The sequence below is a fragment of the Macaca thibetana genome, chromosome 10 (genome assembly GCF_024542745.1).
Source record: "Macaca thibetana thibetana isolate TM-01 chromosome 10, ASM2454274v1, whole genome shotgun sequence".
Lineage (NCBI taxonomy): Eukaryota > Metazoa > Chordata > Mammalia > Primates > Cercopithecidae > Macaca > Macaca thibetana.
This window is the reverse complement of record NC_065587.1, coordinates 77888138-77907571: the sequence shown is the minus strand read 5'-3', so window position 1 is coordinate 77907571 and position 19434 is coordinate 77888138. Positions and strand designations below refer to the sequence as shown.

General features: G+C 39.4%; 1 protein-coding gene across 18 annotated transcripts in view; it reads right to left on the bottom strand.

Moving 5' to 3' along the window:
* PLCB4 (phospholipase C beta 4) overlaps positions 1 to 19434 on the bottom strand; it is a 411761-nt gene that overhangs the window by 248374 nt on the left and 143953 nt on the right. For 15 of the 18 annotated variants that reach the window (XM_050745049.1, XM_050807506.1, XM_050807512.1 and 12 more), the window contains one exon: positions 16596 to 16658. The gene's annotated coding sequence lies outside the window, so the exon portion shown is untranslated. Of the gene's footprint in view, positions 1 to 11758; positions 11876 to 13136; positions 13182 to 16595; positions 16659 to 19434 lie in introns of all 18 variants that reach the window. The other 3 variants (XM_050807508.1, XM_050807505.1, XM_050807509.1) reach the window with 2 other exon arrangements.

The window sequence follows — 19434 nt, the reverse complement described above, 5'->3', positions numbered from 1 at the left end:
AAAATATTCCTTTATGAGAGCATGGATGTGTCTTTGTTCATTGCTCCCTTCCAAGTGTTTAGAACAGTGCTTGGTGCATGGTAGACACTCAATAAATATTTGCTAAATGAATGAACAAATGATAGGAAAAAAATACAAAAAAGTGACTATTTAGCAAACACTAATGAGGAGGGAGACAAAATTTTTTTACGTCAGCATCATTATCATTTAACATTAAAACATTTAGAAGATGAAATCTGAAACTCATTTTTGGATTATCAAAATGAAACTAAAATGAGATACATTTGAGTAATTTCAACTAGACTATAATTTGGCTTAAGAAGTAAAACAAAATCTGCTTCCATTTTGGCATTGCCAGACTTTGACAATATAAATCACTGTCTCTAGCACTATGGGGAATGAATGACATCTGGGAATTAATAAACTCTTTGATGCTAAAAGCAAAGAAGTTGCTCTTACTAAGTTACATCAAGCATTCAACCCAAATAAACATATTACAAACATATTTTTCCTCTCAGCTTTATCTTTTTTTTTTTTAATCAGGAATGTCCCTTTAATTAAAATTTAATTCACATCTTAAGAAAATAATAATTATTGTTTAACAACTTGTTGGTTTCCTTAACCATTCTTTGTTAATGGTCATTCTTTTTTTTTTTTTTTTTAATACTTTAAGTTCTAGGGTACATGTGCATAACGTGCAGGTTTGTTACATATGTATACTTGTGCCATGTTGGTGTGCTGCACCCATCAACTCGTCAGCACCCAGAAACTCGTCATTTACATCAGGTATAACTCCCAATGCAATCCCTCCCCCCTCCCCGCTCCCCATGATAGGCCCCGGTGTATGATGTTCCCCTTCCCGAGTCCAAGTGATCTCATTGTTCAGTTCCCACCTATGAGTGAGAACATGGCGGTGTTTGGTTTTCTGCTCTTGCGATAGTTTGCTGAGAATGATAGTTTCCAGCTGCATCCATGTCCCTACAAAGGACACAAACTCATCCTTTTTTTTTATGGCTGCATATCAGCTTTATCTTTTAAACTATCGGAGAGTGAACAGGACAAAATAGGATTTTAGCAGCAAGTTCTGCATGACTAGATTGGATGCTCCCAGATAGTTCTAAGGGACTATTTTTCTCCTGTTCTTATTTACTTTTGTCTCTTACAGAACTCACAAAGCACACATAAAAATTTGCCTACTTTTACCACTCAGTTTTCATCAAAGAAATAACTCTTTGATTGACATAAACATATGATCTATAAATCATAAACCTGATATTTAGTCCTTTGCACTGCATCAAATGTTGAAAATGACCTGCGAAATTTACCCAGCTGTAGCTACCATAATTCAACTAAATAAGTGAAGTTTCCATACTTCTGTTGAAGAATTCCTAAAATTTGGTTTTAATTTAGAAGATATTGGCTTAGACACATGAGCCAGGTATATAACATGATGAGACTCTAAATGGTTTTCTTGCTTATTCCTGCCCACCGTTTTCAACAATAGACAATTTAGAGACAAATAAATAATCCCTAAAGGTAGATCAAAGCTTTAATCTTTAATTAAACCCATGTTCCCTTTTGATGATCATAAAGATTTCACATTGTTCTAGGGTAATGATGTCTTGTATTACAAGAAACACGGGCAATTCCTCCCAAATTGCAAAACTTATTAAGGTATGTGTTATATGCAATAAAATGTACCTATGCTAGCTAGCAGCACAATCAAGATCTTAGAGCCTTGTCCATCAACCCAAAAGTTTCTTTGGACTCTTTTGTCATCACCCCCCTTCAATACACACATGCCAGATATAAGCAACCACTGATCTGCTTTCTATCACTATGGATTAGATCTGCCTATTCTAGAACATTCTATAAATTAAATGACACAGCATTTATTCTTTTGTGAGGTGCCTCTTTCGCCCAGCAGAATGTTTTTTAGGTTCATCCAAGTTGCTGTTTGTATCAACAACCTGTTGCTTTTTTATTGCTAAGCAGTACTCCACTGCATGCATACATCATAACTTTTTTATCCATCACCTGTTGGTGGAAAATTGGTTGTTTCCAGTTTTTGCTATTATGACTAAAGCTGCCATGAACATACATTTACAAGTCTTTGTGTGGATGTAAGTTTTCATTCTCTTGGGAAACAAAACCTGGAAGTAAAATTGCTGGAGTCATATGGTAAGTATATGTTTAACTATATAAGAATCTGCCAAGATGTTTTTTATGTAAATGTACTAAAATTTTTATGATTGCTTTCCAAATATAAAACTTTAATACTGAAATTTTCAGACTCTACACACAAGTTTCCTCTCTCTGCCCTATAAAATGCTAATATGTTCTTCCCCATCTCCACAGAAATTCAGTGCACTATCCCACAACGAGGCTAAGGAGCACTGCTATATACATCATTTTTTATATAACACCTGAACTAATTAGATGGGGGGGACTCCCTTAACAGAGCCCCATGTGGATACCAAAGACTAGCGAATATGGCAAGAAGGTGGCAGCTCTCTCCAAGAGGGTTTATATGCAGCATAATCTCCTGTATAAGGTGTTATGGCTGAATTTTCTTAAGTTACCTCCCTACACAAGACCCCAAAGACCCAGTTCTCCTATAAGAGTCTCATAAGACCTGACCCCACAAGATAATAGCTGGAGGTTTCCCCTGGGCCACCTCATCCATGGAGGCTTCATTCAAAGTAGGATATGGGAAGAAAAGGGAACTATCACCCAGACTTCTGAAAATGGAAACTATCACCCAGAGTTCTCCTAGGATCTCTCCCAGTGTTCTGGATGACAAAGCAACACAGGAAAATAAAAGACAACCAGCACTGTAAGAAATGTTCTGATTAAACTATGTCTCCAAATTTGGGAATAAAGAACTACCACCCATAAATAAATACACTTGTAATTCCTTTCCAGATTATTATTTTCTGATACATGATATAAGCAAAGTCTGTTATTAATATAAAATATAACAGGCCACAGGACTTGGCAGTCAAACAATCCTTGTCTCCTAAAGTCATCACCTAAAAAGGTCTATTTCTTCACCTCTTGAATCTCTGGGCTGGCCTGTAACTTGCCTTGGCCAATAGAATTGTGGCAGAAATTATGGCATGGTTTTCCTCTCGTACTCTGGGTACTTTGCTGCTGTCATGTGAACAAGCCCAAACTACTCTGCAGGAAGGCAAGAGACACACGGAGAAGAAATAAGCCATGCCAGCTAAGACCACCCTACACCACCCAGCCCTCGGCATACTTGGCTGTTGGCCAGAGACCCATAAGAGAGCCCAATGGAGACCAAAAGAACTTCCCAATCAAGGCCAGCCTAAATTGCTGACCCACTGAATTGGGAGCTAAATGAGGGGCTACTGTTTTAAGCCACTAAATTTTGAGGGTAGTTTGTTATCTTGTGAAAGCTAACTGAGACACTGGTCAGTCAGGGAAATCCTTTCTTTCCCATTATCAGTCTACAGATTCCCCTCCTAAAACTTTTTCTTAACTTCATGGCCCTGAACTTTGACCCACTTTTCTGGTTCTTAGTTCCTCCTTTATCTATGTTCTCCTTTATCCCTATACTGCTTATTATGGACAAAATTATAGCCCCCACTGCCCTCAAATTTCATATGTTGAAGTCTTAGCCCCCAAGTACCTCAGAACATGATTGTATTTGTATTTGGCTGTATCTTTAAAGAGGTTATTAAGTTAGAATGAGGTTGTTTGGGTGGGCCCAAATCCAGTGTGATTGGTGTTTTTATAAGAAGAGGAAATTTGGACACAAAAAGAGGCATCAGGAATGTGAGTGCACACTGCAAACACCACATGAGGACAAAGAGAGAAAGCAGCCATCTGCAAGCCAAGGAGAAAGGCCACAGAAGAAGCTGCACCTGACAACACCCTGATCTTGGATTTCTGGCCTCTAGAACTGTGGGTTTAGGCCATCCAATCTATGGTATTTTGTTATCAGCCCTAGCTGATTTTCACTACCTGTGGGGAAAAAAAAAAAAAGTGTAATATATTTCCCAGCTTTTTTCCCTGATAATCACTCTGATAATTCCTTTTTAATCTTAAAAAAAAAATGTTAGGGGGCAGGGAGTAAGGGGAGGGAGAGCATCAGGAAGAATAGCTAATAGATGCTGGGCTTTAATACCTAGGTGATGGGATGACCTGTGCAGCAAACCACCATGAAACATGTTTACCTATGCAACAAACCTGCACACCCTGCACATGGACCCCTGAATTTAAAATCAAATTTGAAGAAAAAAAGTTTTAAACACAAATAACCCAGATTTGTTGTAAAAACTGTTTTTAGATGTATTAAAAGGTACCAAATAAAAAAAAAATAAGTTCACCACATCTTGAGAAAACATAAAACAAAGAAGTAAAACTTCCACCTCCAATGCCACCTTGAGAGGGAATCCCTGTTGACAGTTTGGTATTTCTCCCTGCAGCATGCACTTGGTTACTGACCTTCCACACTGCATGATAACCTCCATGAAAGGCACTGAGCACAAGCAGGGGACGTGTGGCCTTTTGCTGGCTGCACTGCATCCTAAAATCCTTCCTTTGTTTGCAGAATTTCTGAATCAATTTTAGTGGCTAAAAAATGACAACTACTCACATTTATAATAGATCCGAAAGCACACATCCAGTGAAAGGAGCTTCATTCTGTACCCATTTAATGTGATTTTACTGTTGCTAGTCCTTCCACTCCCGTAGGGCAACAAACTCTCACAGTGGATGAATCAGACAGGAGACTGTAGTCCACACTTCCTCAGGAGATCCTTAAAAAAGGCTGCTTTATGAGATGACCTTTAAGAATCACTCTATTTGTATATTAAACAAAAATAATAGCTATCATTTGTTAAATACTCACTATGTCTTAGGCACTCTCTAAGACCATGGGGTTTGTTTTATTTTGTTGTTTGCACCAGATGAGAATGTTATCCTCACAGCGATGCCAAAAGCTCCTGTCAAACTGTGAAGACCAAGGACCTTAGTGGTGAGTTCTGGCTGGCCCCTGAGTCATGCCTGTTGATATCCGCTGCCTCTTAGGAATCTGCTTCTCAGCATTCTCTCCATCTCAGCTTCAGGAGGCTACACATGGGCCCGGAAGTCAACCTCCTCTACCCACGAAGATGGCCCTGGGCCTTCTGCCCTAGCCCATTTCTTCCTACCTCCTTTAGTTTGTCTAATCCAAGAAGTTCTCCCATTATAGTTACTGAAGTCTTTCACTCAGTGCTCTGGGCTCACGAGTGTCTAATGCATGCCCACATAAACACACATATACACAAAAACACACATATGTACCTACTTCTAATTGTATTTTGATGAGGGTCAGCTGAAAAACACATGTGTCTCCTTCTTATAGTTTCCCATTGTCAAGGTATCCAGTAGTTAAAGCAGTTTTCTATCCCCACCTCCTAACCCCCAAGAACAATCTCTCAGCTTCCATTAGATGAGGACTCTAAAGACCATCTGGAAGTGTTTAAAGAGCAGTTGCTGAGGATTCACAGCTAAAAGTTCTTTCCAAAAGGAAAATCCTACATCGCCTCTTCTACTCAAAAAGGAACGGTCTAGAGGTCAAACATATTGGAAACAAATGTGACTCATCCCAGCAAAATCACCTGCCTTCTTCCTTACTCTTTCAACACAATTCTGATTTTTTCCTGATTTTGATGCTGTATCACAGCTTTCTTTTACATAAGAGAAAGTTGTTTTCAAAATTGCTTCTATAATTGAAGACAATAACTAGTACAGGCAAACATATGCATAAATCAGGACAATGTCTAGTTATCACTGCAAATGAGAAGCTCGTACATTTGCTCTTTTCCAAAAGGCTGCTGGAATATGGCCCCTTGGAATTCTAACAAGCAGCTTTAACTTAGCAGTCTGTGCATTGGTTTTGCTCTGAATACCACTGATGCAGTTCTCATCAAGATTTCCAGGCCTTCTAGAATGTAAAACTTTAAGTAAGAGAAGCCCTTGGATTGTAGCATGCCTATAATAACCCCATATGCAATCACATGATTATTCACTGGAGTTGCTGCTTTCTCCTGAGCTATAATACCATAGTTGAAAAATCACTACAGGACAAAACAATAAGAAAAGTATTACATTTTTATTTATAAAATAAAACTCTTCCTTCAAGAGGAGCCCCAAGTAGCCAAAATAATAATGGAAAAGAACAAAGCTGGAGGACTCACATGTCCTGAATTCAAAACTTACTACAAAAGACACAGTAATAAACACAAGTGTGTCACTGACATAAGTACAGGCATATAGAGCAACGCAATGGAATTGAGAATCAAGAAATAAACCCACAAATCTACAGCCAATAGACTCCTGACAAGGGTGCCAAGATGATTCAATCTTGGAAAGAATACTTTCTTCAATAAATGGTGCTGGGACAACTGGATATCTATATGCAAATGAATGAAATTAGACCCCTACCTCACATCATATTCAGGATGGTGCTATGACTTAAATATAAGAGCTAAAAATCATAAAACTGATAGAAGAAAACAGAGGGTGTAAATCTTAGGGTAACTGTTCATAAACTTGGATTCTTAAATATAACAACAAAATATGAATGGATCTTACATATGACAAGAAAAGTGAGAGAAAAAAGAAAAAATAGATAAATTTGACTTCGTCAAAATTAAAAACTTTTGTGTATCAAAAGATGTTATCAAGAAAATGAAAAGACAGCCTATAGAATGGGAGAAAATATCTTCAAGTCATATATCTGAAAAGGATCAAGTGCCCAGTACATATAAAAAAACTCCTATAACTAACTCAACAACAACAAAAAAGGAGACAACCCACTTAAAAAATGGGCAAAGGGCAGAAAAGAGATATAAATGATCAACAAGCAAGTGAAAAGGTGAACAATAGCATCGGTCATTAGGGAACATAAAGCAAAACCACAAGGAGGTACCATTTCTTACCCACTAAGAAAGCTCTAATTTAAAAAAAAAAAAAAAAAAAAAAAAAAAAGAAAAACAGAAAATAAATGTTGGTGAGGATGGGAAGAAATCAGAACACTTGCTGTTGCTAATGGGAAGGTAAAATGATTAGAATCCACAGAAATGTCACTGTGTAAAGTCAGAGCACCATTAGGTAGGAAAAGGGTCCCAAAGTGAGAATAATGTGATACCCCGAGCTTCTCAACACCAGTGCCTTGCAGACTCTTAATTCCCTTCTACTTGTACAGAAGAAAGAGCAAAAGCCCACAGAGGAGGAGAAATAAGTGAGTTCACTAGAAATTAGTTCTGAGCCTCATGAAACAGTCTTGTTTTATAATGTCAACATCTATAGGAAAGGAAGGAAAATGGGGATGAAGATTCTGAGTATCTGCAATAAGAAAAGTCCTATATATTCACCATCCCCCGTCAATACTTCCAAAACCAATGAAAAAGGTGATACTGTGCTCATTCTACAGGTGGGACAACCCAGGTCCCAGGTTTCAGAGCTCACATTCTTCCCACCACACTGTGATGTATCCAGCCAGGTGACAAATTTAAAAATCACCAAGAGCCATCATTCAGTTTTTCAATAAACTTCTACTTGCTCAGAGTAGTGGGTTAACTTCTACTTTTCTATTAGCTCGGTATGGGCTCTTTAACATATCTCCAAAGCAAAAATCTAACATCTATCCAAATTCTAGACCGCTTTATTATTACGTGGGGAGTATAAAAAATAAAAATAAATAAAAAAGAAAACACAACTGTTGCAACAGTTTCTTACAGCTTATTTTTCACAGGAGGATTGCTTCCTCCCAGCTACCTGAATGGTCGCTGTAAAACCACCAGTCCTCCAGCTAAACGGAAAGGGTCAGGAGATCATGTCAGCACTTTTACCAGCAGCGCCTCTGCAGTCTTCCTCAAACTGCTCTCTTCCTGCTTTTGTGACACTTGATTCCCCCCACAGGCCACAAAATATGGAAAGGAATGAAGCAGCTGATCTGCAAGGTGGTTGCAGCCCAAGGTCACCGGCTGGTTCCTCTCCTGGGAGGGTTTATTTTAGTCTTCAGTCCTCAGCAAGCTGCCCTTTCCCACCTGAGGACAGCAAAGACAAGATACCTGCTCTTCTTTTCATTTCAGAAAAGTATAATAGTTAAGAACTTTTCAAATGCAAGAGTTTCCAATGACTTTAAACATTTTATTGATATATCAAAAAATAATCCAGGGAGCTGAATTGGATTTATATTTTCCCCTCTCTCTTATAGAAGCAGACAAAACAAAGCAAACATTCCCAATGTAGGGGGAAAAATCCATATTTCAGTTCTGGAAAAGATTCAGAATGCCCAATTTAACATGGGAGTGTGTGGAACAGGTGAGGAGACAAGAAATCCTATCTTTGGAATAAGAAGTTCTTATTATTACCACCACAAAGGCCCTTAGGAAATGACACAGAAAGACAACCATAATATCATAATGACTTCAATAGCATACTCACAAGCAATATGTGGCAAGCTTAAAGAAACTACAAAATCTAAGGGCAATAGCTAGAATTTTAGACTATTTTTCTAGACTGGACTGTTAGATGTTTTCCAGCTCCCTCAAACCTTGAAGGTAAACTGAAGGTAGAACATTTAACAATGCTAATACAGCCTTTTAAAAAGTTCAACTGAAAACCAGGACAAGCCTTAAGCATTTGTTAAGTAGAAAACGAATATTTTGTTTTCAAATGTATCCCATTACTATAATTTATGGTTAATGCTTCTCTTCTCTAACATTTTCTTCTAAAAAGTTGAAAAAAATTAATATTATGTATATTTATACAGCATATGTATATACTATGTGATATATAAGGGTAGTATACCCATATACTTACCAGCTAGATTCTACAATGAACACCTTATGCTACTAGCTTTTTTGAATATCTAGCCCGTCATTCATCAGACTATCCATCCATCAGCTCTTTTGAATCCATTTCATAGGAAATAAGTTACAGAACTCAGCATGCTTCACCTAAACTCTCACACAGCTGGCATTTCAATCTTTTCCATTTGAAAGCCATGACTTCACAAAAGAATGGAGGGAAAAGAAAGCAACTCAGTGCTCACTATGCACCTAGTTTCAGAGCCCATGTTGAGGTAAAGACGAGATTCTGGCAAAGGAGAGGGATTTTCCTAGAAAACAGGGGGAACAGTATTTGGCAGAATGTTGAGCTTAGCAACTGTTAGGAAAGTTCTCTCTCAAAGGTCTTGGTGTTGGCCCCATGCTTTTCTTCTTTCCTTCTAATCACCTTGGGAGGAGAAACCCAGTTGGCCAGGGAGAGCAAGAGACAGAGCGAAAGAATCACCCTAGAAATGGAAAGATGGTAAGAAAAACCTGGCAGTTGGCCAAACTGAAGAATTCTGTCTTCTGGAGATGACATCCTTAGGTGGAAGAGGTAAGACAAGTCTTTTCAGTAAGACCGGTAAGGGGTTAGAAAATTCTTCCTCCTTTTTGTTTTTGCTCTTTCTCTCTCCTCTCTCTCAATTCCTCCACAAATTAAAAAATGAGAGGAGAACAGCTGGGGTTGGTGTTTGCCCACTGCTTTGGAAGGCCTCTAACAATAAAGAAGGGAAGATAATGAAAAACAAACGGAGGGCCAGGGTTGGCCATTCAGTGCCTAAGCAGAAGACTTTACATTTTGTTAAGGGCTGCCGAGTTCAGCTTACTGGGTAAGGAAAGAAGACAGAGCCACTGTACAGAAGACTGCTCGGGAATGAAAGCTGTGTTCATACAGAGCACAGCTCAAGAGAGCAAGACACATACAGGAGTGGCAATGGAGAGGGTCCCTGAGGCAGATGATATTGCCCAAAAATAGCTGCATCACTATCTTCGCACATTGTGACTTCAACACTCCTGTCTCTGAGAGTTGAACTCATAAGTCTCCTCCCTTTGAAACTGGGCAGGTGCTATTTTGCTTTCCATGGTTTCAGGTACCCAAGGTCAACCACAGTCCAAAAATACAAAATGGAAAATTCCCGAGATAATTCATAAGCTTTAAATTGTGTACCATTCCGAGGAATACGATGCAATTTCTCCCATCCAGAAGCATCCTTTTGTCTAGCTTATCCATGCTGTACACTCTAGCTACCCACTCATTGGCCACTAGTAGTTATCTTGATTATCAGATAGAAAAAAACATAACATATATAGACTTCGGTACTAAACACACTTTCAAGCATCTACTGTGGGTCTTGGAATGTAACCCCTACAGATAAGAGAGGACTACTGTAACGTGATGGAGGTGACCATGCATAACTTCCAAGGCCAAGTCATAAAGCAATGCCGCTTCCACCTGATCGGACAGAATAATCACACTGAAGCCCAGGCAGGCTGTCCCCCTGCCCTCAAGCTGCCATGCTATGAGGATAAAGCTGCTCATGAAGAGAGACTGTACAGAAAGGACCACATGAGACTGGGTGAAGAGGAATAAATGCTGAGCCATACCAGCTGCCTGCTCTTCTAGCATCAGCTGCCACCTGACTGCAACTGCATGAGAGAACCCAAGCCAGAAATGCACAGCTGGGCCCTTCCATAACTCCTGACCACAGAAAAAGTGAGAAGTAAAAAGGTGACTGCTGCTGTTTGCAGCCACTATATCTTTAAGTGACTTCTTACACAACAATAAATAACCAGAATAGGTCCTAACATACACACTATATCATGGTGATATCTCATTTCATATACTGCAAAATTCGACTCTTTGAGCCTGGTATCAGTTTGACCACCAACTATACATTTCTCGTTGTATATGTAACACTCCTGCCCCATGAGTTTGCATAAAAGTATTATAACCAAACTTTTCTAGAATCCTCCCCCAAAACACACTACATACATATACAGATTTTTTTTCCCATTGAAATACCCTTCCCTTTCCTCTTTAAAATTTTTCTACTTTCTACTCTCCATTCAAGGCCCACTATCTTCTAAAAGTAACCTTTGAAGGTTATCAGTGACATCTGGGCTGCCAAACCTAAACGTTTTGATCCTAATTCATGTACAACAGGGCACTAAATCCAAAAATGGAAGTAGCAATAGCACCTCAAGGACAGTTCAGCTCACTCTCTCTGGACCACAGTGCTGCCTCGCTTCCTTACTGAGTAGTGTTACCAAGCTGGGAGATTCAGGAGCATTGACTAAGAGTCGTATTCAAAGAGAATAAAGCCTTTTACCAGAGTTTCTCTATAATATTCTAAAGTTGCACTGGCCAATATGGTACCACGAGTCAAATGTTGCTTTTGAGCACTGAAGTATGGCTAGTCTTGAGCTCTGTTTTAAGTACAAAATATTCAGTAGACAATAAAAGGTAAAACCTCCATAATATTTACATTGATTAAATGTTGAAATAATTATTTGGATATGCTAAGTTAAATATGTAACTAAAATTAATTTCACCTGTGATTCTGGACATTCCAGCCTCCAGTTTAGGTTGCTGTAACCTCTTTCTTTTTGCTGTTTTAATGAAGCTACAAGAAAATTCAAAACATCCTATGTTGTTCACATAATATTTCTATTGGACAGTGCTGGCTGGTCTAGGACATCAGATGAACAATCATGAAATTTTGTGCTATACTGAATTGAAGGCACCCAAGAGGGCTGGGCACAGTAGCTCATGCCTGTCACACCGGCACTTTGGAAGGCTAAGTTGGAAGGATCACTTGAGGCCAGGAATTCCAAACCAGCCTCATCAACATAGCCAGACTCCATCTCTACAAAAAAATTTTTACAAATTAGCCAGGTATGGTGGTGCATACTTGTAGTCCCAGCTTCTTAGGAGGCTGAGGAAGGAGGATCACTTGAGCCCAGGAGTTCCAGGCTGCAATGAGCTATGTCAAGCCACTGTACTCCAGCCTAGGCAACAGAACCAGACCCTGTTAAATAAAATAAAATAAATAAAAAAATAGAAGGTGCCCAAGAAACACTATATATTTCCCTTAAAGGCTTATGAAAAGAAAATACTTTCAAAGGCAAAGGTGAACTATTAGGAAATAAAATAAAGGATGGCTAAAAGAGATGAGAATGAAGAATAATAAAGTTAACATGTGTGCTTGGAAATGTTTCTAGTAAGACTAATCTCCAATCATACAATCACATGACATCCTCACCTCTTCTTTCAGAGCACTGGAATCATTATCCATGATTTTACTAAGGAAAGCTTTGAAATGTCAGGTTTTCTATTTCTAAAACTCTAATATATGTAGAAATTCTACTCACTGAAAATTACCTAGGTGTCTCCCAACACTGCAATTACTTTAGGACTTAGCTCTTTGAAGCAGTAGCTCACTCCATTTTCAGAGGAGGAAAAAGAATCTATGTAGCCACTGAAAGTGCTTAACCTACACCAGGAAATGGGCTAAAGATTAAAACTGTGCCCACAGGAGTAAGGAAGGGAGGAAGATGGAACGTGGATTGGTAAAGCAGACACTCTAGTGTCCTGCCCAGATAACACTGGGTTCCTTTAATGGTCTTGTGTGCCCTTTCCCAACTTTTGTGTGCTTTGCTGCTAAGGGATGGTACCAGGATTTCTTAAGAAAAACCCTCTTCAACCACCGAAGCTGCTTCACCTGCAGATGAAGAGAGCAGAGGTGCTTGGAAGTTTATAGCCCTCTCTTAACTGCCCACAGACAGTGACTGATGCAGGAGTGGAAAAACCCAGCTCTACTGCCTTGAAGTGGAATAGACTCTAGGGAGCAATTATGTTCCAGAGCTGGCCACTGCACTCCCCCAACTCTGGCCCAGGATCAGGCTGGGGCAGGCACATAGATTAAATCATCCCCCTGCTTGGCTTCTTCCCTTTCCTTTCCCTTCCTCCACTCACTGGTTTCTCCTGGGAACCCTGCCTTGATAAACCACTTGTGCAGAAATCCTCTTCTCATTCTGCTTCTGGAGAGCTCATCTCACGACTCTTGGCATGCCTGAATGTGCTCTAAGAAAATGTGAAAGAAACAACAGGTTTTTGTGCTTGCTATTGTTGTACCATGGGTAAGAGCTTCTGTAACACCCAAGAGTTTGAAATAACTGCAGTATTTACAGGGTAATAAGAAGTATCCTTATTCCTATAGGGCATTGCAGCAACCTTAGGCCATAGATCTTAGATCAAGAAAAAATACACTAATAGCTGGCACAACATACCTATGTCTCCAAGGTGTAAGAGAAGACAGGACGATGAGTAAGGCTCTAATGTAGAGGCAAAATGAAAGAAAAGACAACATTAAGTTTGGTGAGCTGCATGCCTAACACTAACGTTATAAATTCTGCATATAATTAATATAGATATTTTTTGAGATGTAGTCTCGTCTGTCACCCAGGATGGGCTACAGTGGCACAGTCTCGGCTCACTGCAAACCTCCACCTCCTGGGTTCAGGCGATTCTCCTGTCTCAGCCTCTCAAATAGCTGGGGTTACAGGCATACGCCACCATGCCCAGCTAAATTTTTTTGTACTTTTAGTAGAGATGGGATTTCATCATGTTGGCCAGGCTGGCCTTGAACTCCTGACTTCAGGTGATCCGCACCCCTTGGCCTCCCAAAATGCTGGGTGGCATGAGCCACTACACCCAGTCTATAATGAATATTTAATAAAAACAATTTAAAAGGAAGAAAGCACCCCCAACGTTAGGTAGGTTTTTCAGAAGAAGAGAGTATCTTCCAAACTAAAATACCATAGGGGAGAAGTTATCAAGGGTTGTTTACTTTCTTTTCCTGAAACTTGAAGGCAGTTTTTGATTGGACTAAACTAAGGCATTCCTCTTCAGCAAGAGCCAATCTAAAGCTCCCAATGCAAAGGTCACTTAACGCAAGGATGAGGATAATTCATCCAAAAATAGTCATTTTGTTCTCTAAATAAATACTTTCTATTGTAGGAGTTTATTGACCAACACTAAAAAAAAAAAAAAGCTAAACTGAATGTGACATATAAGCAAGATCCAAAATATACCTTTGCCTTTATAGGAATATGAACATATTCTGAATGCCTACTCTGCATATAAATGGGCTTAAAAAATACATTTAGAACTAACATAGAGTCAGAGCTGCTCACTGTTGGAAGTATGGGGAAGTAAAGCAGGCATTTCAAGACAAAGCCAGAAATGCTCAGGTTCCAGAGTCTAGATGTTTCCAATTTTGAGTATGGGAAGATATTATAGAAGAATCAGATTTTAGTTCAGTGTTTTAAAAAACAACTCACAATTCAAGATATGTAGCAAGTGAATGATGCTAGAGTAGAGGCCAAATGGTTTTGTTTTTAGAAGAGGATGAGGGACATATGGAAGGATTCTCTGGAAGGAAGGCAGGACTAACATAAGCAATCAACCACCAGGTGATGTCTGGGGCTCCAAGTCTAATCAGGTCCTACTGGGTGAGAACGAGAGTATACTGCCCAGGTACTGTGCTTCAGCCCAGGATCTGGAGCCATCCAAAGCCTTTGTAAAAATTTTTTTTGTTTTTTTCTTTTTGAGACAGAGTCTTGCTCTGTTGCCCAGGCTGGAGTGCAGTGGCAGGATCTCAGCTCACTGAAAGCTCTGCCTCCCAGGTTCACACCATTCTCCTGCCTCAGCCTCCCAAGTAGCTGGGCCTACAGGTGCCCGCCACCACGCCCAGCTAATATTTTGTATTTTTAGTAGAGACGGGGTTTCACCATGTTAGCCAGGATGGTCTCAATCTCCTGACCTCGTGATCCGCCCGCCTGACCTCCCAAAATGCTGGGATTGCAGGCGTGAGCCACAGCGCCCAGCCAAGCCTTTGTAAAATTAAATGTATAGCATTTATACTCCTTAATGTAGAGGAATTTCTTCTTTGAACTTAAAATGTTTAACAAAACTTCTGAGCTCTGTTGGGGTTCTTTTTTTTTGGACTCTTGAATCAAGTGTTTATATTCACTAAGCATGTAATTCGTCACAGGAACCATTTATAAATACAGCTGATGAAAAATGACCTATTTAAGGATAATACAACTCTTACACAGAGAAAGTGGATAGTCCAGATTAATGTGACGAAGGAGTGAAAAGCAGATGATGTGTCCACACTGATTTAAAGTCCCTAGAGAATTATTCAGTCCTTCCTAGTCCCCAACTCTTCTTTGCCTACTAAGACATGGTTTATGAGTCACCCTTGGGGAGTAGTAAAAGATAGTGCACTTGACTAAAAATAGATAGGAACATTCAATAATAAATCTACTTTCTGGATATCTCTTGTCATCATTAAACACTGATCACTTAGAGAAGTGTCGGGTTGTGCGATTCTTCCTTCCCCTCATGGAAAGGCCGGAAGAAAATCAGCCACAGTCACTGCCAAAAGATAATGAAGTATCTCACATGATATGCAACACACTGGAGGAAAAAACTCTGCCATTAAATGCCAATAGCCCAGAGGAACAGATCCTCCAGTAGGACCTATTGAGAGGAACAGTAAAGTTGCTGGTTCATGCCATTGCTATAAAATGACCTCTTGTTCCTGAAGGTAAGAAATGATACATAGTCCAAATGCTTTGCTTATAACAGCAATTAAAAAATAGAAATTTGAGCCAGGTGCAGTTCATGCTTGTTATCCCAGCACTTTGGGAGGCCGAGGCGGGCAGATCACGAGGTCAGGAGTTCGAGACCAGCCTGACCAACAGGGTGACACTCCATCTCTACTAAAAATACAAAAATTAGCCAGGCATGGTGGTATGTGCCTGTAATGCTACTCAGGAGGTGGAGGCAGGAGAATTGCTTGAACCCAGGTGGCAGAGGTTGCAGTGAGCCGAGATTATGCCACTGCACTCCAGCCTGGGTGACAGAGTGAGAATTCCATCTGAAAAAAAGTAAATACATAAATAAACAACAATTTGATCAAGGGATTATAAAAGAACAGTGTCTCATATTCACTAGAATTCTGGCTCTGGAATACAAGTATTGGCAAGTTACAGTTTATAAATGAAACAAATCAGCCATATAAAGATATTTCCAGTTCCCCTTTTCACGTTTCTTTAAAGGTTTGTAAAATGAACCATTAGGGGAGCACTGGAAGAATTTATTTACATCATCCCCTGGTAGTTCCCCCAAAATGGAGGATTTTTGCTGATAATGTGCACAGTTGTGATCTTTCACATCAGTCGGAATCTTCTTAAGCAAAATCTGCACAGGACTGAAAACAAGTCACATACATTTCTCCCCAGAAAGAATTATAGACAATGATCACTTTAAAAACATGTGATGTTTACTAAATGCAGGCAACACTATAGCAGAGAGTAAGTAGAAAATCTAGCAAAGGGTAAAGTGCCCACGGTTAGTAGTGAAATTAATAAACTTGAACCTTGAAAGTGCTGGGAGGTCCTGCTTAATGCTCTGCCACATCAAGGAAGATGTCTGTGAACCAGTTTTGAGAGGCATTTCAGAAGCAGCATCAGCCAGAATGAAGGGATTCATCTTAGAGACTGAAAGTTCTAGAACCCAGGAGGCAGAGGTTGCAGTGAGCCAAGATTGCATCACTGCACTCCAGCCTGGGTGACAGAGCAATAATTCTGTCTCAAAAAATAAATAAATCAATAAACAGCAATTTGATCAAGGGATACCCTACAACCAAAGACTCTCCACACAGGCTATAAAGTACTCACCGGGCGGCTCTGGACCGAATGCAGGTGATGTCCACTTCGTCAAACTCACAGCAGCAGTGTCCTCTGTGAAACAGACACAGACGAGACAAATCAATGTAAAGGACTTTTAGAGTTTTCATGGAGAAAAACAATCCTTTGCACTTCAAAATCAGAATCTATATGTAAATTTAAAAACGTCAGTAAAACAAAACAAAAAAAAATGGCGTAAGTTGCAAACAAATGACACAGACACACAGTCATCATATCAGAATTATTACTGCTACACCCAGCCAACAGAGTTTATACACTGTCTCTACAATGCTGCTAATATCCTACTCAGCATCTTAATCTATTAAAATAATTAAGCAGCAATAGAACAACAAGGCTATCTAAAACCTTCTCAGAGTAAATATAATTATCTTTTCCTGATTAGCAGTATAATGTCCTTAGATGAACTGTAATTGGAAAAAACTCTTTTTATAGCAGAATTACATCTATCTGCAAAGAGAGTCTTTTTTTATGGATGTTTCTGTATTGTCTTTGTTATTAAGTTGTTTATGTTGATTCTGAATTTGACACTGGATTTCTGATTTGGCTGAAATCTAGATTTCAGGATCTTTTCGAGGTGGAGTGGGAGGAAAAGTTCCAGGTGCTGTCAGAAGTACACAAAAGTGGCCAGGTGCAGTGGCTCATGCCTATAATCCCAACACTTTGAGAGGCCGAGGCAAGCAGATCACTTGCCTTGGGAGTGGAGTTCAAGACCAGCCTCGTCAACGTGGTGAAGCCCCATATCTACAAAAAATACAAAAATTAGCCAAGAGTGGTGGTGCATGCCTGTAATCCTAGCTACTCGGGAGTGAGGCAAGAGAATCACTTGAATCCAGGAGGCAGAGGTTGCAGTGAGCAAAGATCGTGCCACTGCACTCCAGCCTGGACAACAGAGTAAAACTCTATCTCAAAAAAATAATAATAATAATAAGTACACAAAAGTAAGGGGAAGCCCATTTCCATGTAGTAAGAAGGCAGAAGCAACTGATGACACCTGGGAAAACTGTGTCTGTAAAGTTTGAATTGAAATTTGTGAAGGTCAAATCTATGTATAGAGATGACTACAGCAGAGTCCTTTAATGAGGTCTCAGGTAGGTTGGTACATTCATATAATACAAGACTACACCATGCAAAACAAGAGAGGAAATCTGTACCTATATGAAAAGACATGGAAACAAATTCTCAGGTAATTTTATTAATTTAAAAAATCTGAGGTAGGGTAGTAATATGGATACTATGACCCCATGTGTTAAGACAAACCTCACTAATCTATATGTAAATACACAGACATATATCGTTATACACAAATAACGCATCTGGAGGGAAAACAAGAAACATTGAGTGTGGCTACCTCTAGTTCCCTCTAGGGGACTAGTACCAAAAGGAAATTTTTAAAGGGTAGGGTCTTTGATTTTAACCTAACACTTAACTATTATGTAATATTTTACCATGAAGCAAATTATTTTTATAATTAAAATGGAATAAAAGCCAATTCACTCCAAAGTCTCTACAGAAAGCAACATCCCACTTCAAATATACAGAATTAGGGAATACACAGCATCATGTACCCTGACTTTACTAATTTAGTGACAATTTACTATGATGCAGGCTGGGTCTAAGCATGGATTGAATCATTATTTATAATCCACATAAAAACTCAAAAATGTATGTACTGGGATTACTCTTATTTTATAGAAAAGGGAATGAAGAAGTTGAATATTCAAGAATCACACAAAGCTGGCATTCAAACACAGGCACCCTCACCCATGTTTAGCCCCTACAGTGCCACTTCTTCCATGGCATTTACTAGATTTTCAATATTACATTTGTATTCGTAATTATGTTTTAATACGAAGATAGGACTCCCATGAAGACAGGGATTATGTGTTATTGAAAACCATTAGGTATTTCCCCAATACCTAGCATAATGCCTAGCACAGAGTAGATGCTCAATAAATCTTTGTTGAATGCTGAATAATTAGGTGGCCTACCTAGAGCTGGAATATTAAACTATACGACTCTTTTATGTCTCCTGAGGCTATGAAACAGGCCGGGTTCCCAAAAAGCTCCTAGATTAATGATCCTGCCACACCATGCTCCTCGTTTTGAGAAACCACTTGCTGCCCAAGTCATTTCATAATCAAAGACTTAGAGACTGGACACATGTTTTCCCTTCTCTTCTTTAATTCCCTAGTGACCATCTAACATAAACTGCTTCATTGTTCCATAAACCTTTCTAATTCTGGGCATATATAGGATATTGCAACATTTGGGAAAGCCAGTGTTGAAATACTTAACTACAAAGAAGTTAAGCAGTGTAAGCAATTTGTCATGAACTATTTAGCTACTGGCATATCACAGCCAAACTATTGCCACTGACTTGGAGTTGTAGTAACACGTGAATGAAGGCTCCAGCATGTCAACTTTTCCTTTCAAATACTATTATTCTGGGTCATGAAGGGATTACATGGGGCTTTGGTAAAGAAGGGACGGTGTGCATGAGTGTGTGTGTGTTAGAGACAGATAGAGGCTGTGTGTGTGTGTGTGTGTGTGTGTGTGTGTGTGTCTGGGGTGTTTATATACATCTCCCCACATGTTTTGGTCTTTCAAAGAAGAAAGCTGTTTTCCCATAATAGGTAAACAAAATCGCAAATCCCAGAGTTGTATCAGTGTGAACGCAAACAAAAGCTGTTTCATTCAACAAAGGTATCAAGAGCATTCAATGGGGAAAGACAGTCTATTCAACACATGGTGCCAGGACAACTGAATACTCACATGCAAAGGAATGAAGATAGGCTCCTACCTCACAACA